Here is a 4,630-nt window from a genome sequence, read left to right as displayed (position 1 = left end):
TCCCTGCTCAACTCTCTAGATTCTCTTTTGAATCAATCTCTCTATCTAGAATACTCATAGGATCAGGTTTTATTCCTGGAAAAGGATGCATCCAGTTTTGTGAGGAAAGCTCAAATCAGGAGGGATATAATGGGAGCCTAAAAGTTATTATATTGAAGTTTATTTTTTTTGCTTCTTTTCATGTAGTCTCTGAGTATTTTTACTTCAGTTTTTCTCTTTCCCTCATTCACAATTTTTTATCTATTTGTTCCACCCTTCAGGAAAACTTAGTTGGAGAAATAGTGACATAATTGCATGTCAAGGGCAAAATCATAGGAGCATACAGAAAGCTAGGATTGTGGAAGCAAATGTGTTGTGGCTATATTTTAGGTGACACTGCTAGGTTTGCATTATTAATGATTCTCAAATTAATTTTCGCAGTCAAGTATTCTGGTTCATGGAGGTTTATTCCTGGCAAAGAACTTTTTGATTTGATTTTCATGGAATAAATTTTTATTTGTTAATCTTGTTGGAGAAAATATATATGGTAACAGTAATCTGTATTATTAATTAATATGTTGTTAATTAATACTGTATTCCCTAAATTTATAATAAAAATATTGTACTTCAATACCCTAAAAACACTTTTATATTTTATTCCTATATTACTAATCTTTGACAGTCAAAAAAATTGGAGGGCTCACAGTGATTCAAAACTATTATTCTGCAATTTAATTGTACAAAACTGTAGACATTTGAAAATATATAAAATTGATCTCGGTTGGGGTACTTATACTGGAACACTTCTTGCTAGTAGTTCTTTTATGTAATTCTGTGACATAAACCTATTTACTTGTCATTTGATTTTTTCTTACAACATTGAATGTACAATGAGGTAATTAAGACAATATTATGGGAAACTTTTTATAAAATTTTTTATTATATACATTGTGTATATTGATTAAAAATTTAATTTTTAATTATTTTATAGTGGTGTCAGAATAGTTTCTAAGTCATAAGTATTTTTGTGAAGGATAGTAGAGGCCCTGCGTCAAATTGGATGTATTTTTGGAATGAGTACAGCATTTCTTTTCAGTTAAAAAACAGAAAGTTAGGGTACAATTATAGCTTCCATGAAGTTCCAGACTGATGTCTGTCATTAAACTAGCTGCATGTAACTATGGGTTTGAAAAAGAATTTATATTGACATACCATATCATTAACGAAGCAAGTTCGGGAACAGAGGTTATGTCATTATTACATAAGTATCCATGCAAATGAGGTTTTCTGCTTTGTTCGGAGGTGAGTGTCATTTTTATTTTCTATTGGAAGGTCTTTTTTGCTGTCAATGTATTGTACTGGCAAAGCAGTCAATATGGGGATAAATTGAGTAGAATGCTAAATTTTAAGTAAAAAAATATTGATCTCTAACCCTGATTATTAATTGTATGACTCTTAATGAACTAGTAGAGCAAGTAGAAAAAAATAACTGGGTTTGGAGCCAAACTCTAGTTTCTTCTACTTTTAAGCTACATAGCATCATAACAAGTTAAACTAATACAGTACTTATCTCACAAAATTGTTCTGAATATTTAATTCATGTATGCATCACCTAACACAGTATGTGGTACCTATACAAGATACTTGGTTAAGCTTTAATAAATGACACCATTATCAAAAATTAAGTGGTATATCCATACATTAATTTTATAGTTAATCCAACAATTATTTAAGGGTCGTTTATTTTTTCTTCTTTTGTTCATTTATTTAACATTTAATAATATGATTATAAATTTGCTTGAATAGTTGTTGCACCAGAATGTAGAATGAGAACAGCAAATACTAGGAGAAAACTAGAACAGTGATTGCCTAAGTGGGCTGCAAGTCCCAATTATAAGAGGGGTTTTTGAAAACAGACTCATGTGGTAACCTCAGACAGTGAATTCACAACGATAATACTAAGATAGTGACCAAATGCACAGCTAGGTTTGAGTCCTCTGCCCCAGGCTGGACAAAGCTTACTGCCAACCACACTTTTGTACTAAAGCTTAGGTGTGTGCACTTTCCTTTTCGTTCTAAGAAAAAAATGAACTGGGGAGATAGTTGCTCATTTGTGAATACTATCTGGGATAGGCAGTGGGAGGAGTGAGAAGAGAGACTGTTTCTACTAATTTAAATAAATAAGTTTTAAAAAAAGAGAGAAAGAGAACGTTTCTGTTGCTCTTTCCATGGCGTTGGTTCCTTCTCTTTATTCATTTCTTCTTTTTTTTTTAAATCAACTTATTATTCAGCTTAAGATAACAAATGTGGAAGCAGCAAAAATGAAACCTAATTCCATCATTTATTCAGATAATTCCTGTTGACATTAAACATGTAAAAACCCTCAATGACATTGAGATTCAGTGGTAAGGTAGAAAGATGAAAGCGAAAGTCTTGTTCTCTGCACATAGTCCTTCTACACTGAATTGTCCATCAGGATGCCAAGTGACCTGTCTTACATACCCTGTTCCTCAGCCATGATTTTAATATTTCCTTGTCTATATCTCCTCCTATGACCCTATCACCCTGTCTTCATCCTTATACTCCATCAATGGCATTTAGATTCTCAAATAAGGTCAGTTTGGTGGTATAAAGCAGAAACTAGGATTCAGCATGAGAGATATAATTTCACATTAATGTAAATATAACCCCAGTTCATGTTTAATAAAAGGTGATGGATTTCCTTTAACAAGTCTAGACTTGTTAATAGTATTTGTGGATCTCATTTTATTATTTTTTTATCTGAATGGAAGAAGGTAGAATTGTTTCTAATTTTGATCTCCTATCTAGACTATCAGCTTCAGATCAAGAGCAATGTCACATAAAATCACATATTTTTAAACACCTCCCCCCACTGCTGGAATTAAAAAAAAATCTGGATCTAGACTAGGTCTATATTAGTGTTCAAGAGCTGGAATAACAAAGCACCACAAACTGGGTGGCAAAAAAAACAAAGAAATTATTCTCTCACAGTTTTGAAGTCCCGAAATCTGAAATCAAGGTTTTTATAGGGTTGGTTCTTCCTGGAAGATCCGAAGGAAAAACTTTTCTATGTCTCTCTCCTGGATTCTGGTGGTTGTCAGCAATCCTTAGTGTTCTTTAGCTTGTAAACTTACCATTCTAATATCCGTCTCTGTCTTCACACGGTATTCTTCTCTCTCTACAATATGGGACTCATAGAAAAGCAGCTACAGGGCTGACCATAGCCTCTACATTTGAAAAATGTATCAAATACACACACACACACACACACACACACACACACACAGAAACACAAACATACGCTTCAACAAAAACAAAACAAACAAAACAAACAAAAAACAAAAAAAATATAAGCCAGAACCAGCAACCCTCCTCCTTTGATATATATTTCTGTTACGATTCATCTTGCTAGCTAATATTGAATTCCTTCCCAGAACATATATTGGCAAGTGTGGTGTGTGTGTGTGTGAGAGAGATACTATATTTTCAACATAATCATTCGATTAATGAAAAACATATCAATTAAAAATGCTAAAATTTGTTTTTTAAGGTTAATATAAATTTCTTTTTAAAAAGTATAAGTCTACAGCCATGCTACCCTGAACAAGCCCGATCTCGTCTGATCTCGGAAGCTAAGCAGGGTCAGGCCTGGTTAGTAGTTGGATGGGAGACCACCTAGGAAGACCAGGTGCTGTAAGTGTAACAAATAAAAAAAAGATAAAGGATTGTAAACTGACAAGGTCCTTGTAATCTGTGAGGTCAACCAAGGGTTGCTTCACCTAAAAATAAGTAAATAAACAAACAAACAAACAAACAAATAGTATAGATATCTTCTGATTTTCTTTTATTAATATATTTTGCATTGACTTTTCAGTGTAGGTCTCACATAAAGTTAATTGGTAGGTTGGGGTTTGTGGCTGAGTGGTATGAATAAACCTGCTACTGCATGGCAAATTTTTAAAAAATACTTTTTTTTTGTTTTCATATTCACTAGCAATTTAAATGTAGCCTTCGTTAATCTATTAATGTTTAGTTTTTTACCTCTTTTATTTTTTTCCTCTATGAATTCAATTTTGTGTATGTTACTCAATAAATTTATATTTTAAGGTAAAATAGTTCTCCATTTTAATATTCAAAGATTGCAAAGGGTAGGAAAATGTCTTGACATGTAGCCCAGATAATGACATACTAAAATAATTAGGATTAAATTCATCTAATGATTATGATATTTGTACTAATTTGCATTCTCAAAGTTACTGCATTCTGAATTGTTGCAGAGTATAACTTAGGTAGTAAATTCTGAGCAGAAAGAAGACTTTAGTTTCCTTTAATTTTTAGATTACTTTTTTCCCCCAAGTAAAACAAGGATCTCAAGGGAATTCTCTAATTGTGAATTAGAAGAAAAATTTTTGTAAGAGTCAGTGTGGTGTTTAAATGGAGAAAAACTGGTTCAGGCACTGAATAAAATAAAGAATTCAAATGGGAGTTATAATGCAGCGAGTTTAAGGGAAGGATTTAATGTTTTATTTTATACAATTGTTAACAGCATCATTCAGTGAGAGAGACTCTCCCAGGACTATAAGGAGTCTAATACTACTCCGATTCCCTAGAAATAAATAACCAAAGTTTC

The 4,630-nt window shown here is 32.4% G+C and overlaps 1 pseudogene; it reads left to right on the top strand.

The window, feature by feature from the left end:
* The first annotated feature begins 3,581 nt into the window (after window positions 1–3,581).
* Window positions 3,582–3,700, top strand: LOC120591381 (uncharacterized; annotated as a pseudogene).
* The last annotated feature ends 930 nt before the right edge of the window (window positions 3,701–4,630 follow it).

Source organism: Pteropus medius, unplaced genomic scaffold, assembly GCF_902729225.1.
Source record: "Pteropus medius unplaced genomic scaffold, Ma_sr-lr_union100, whole genome shotgun sequence".
Classification (NCBI taxonomy): Eukaryota; Metazoa; Chordata; class Mammalia; order Chiroptera; family Pteropodidae; genus Pteropus; species Pteropus medius.
This window is presented reverse-complemented; position numbering and strand designations above follow the sequence as displayed.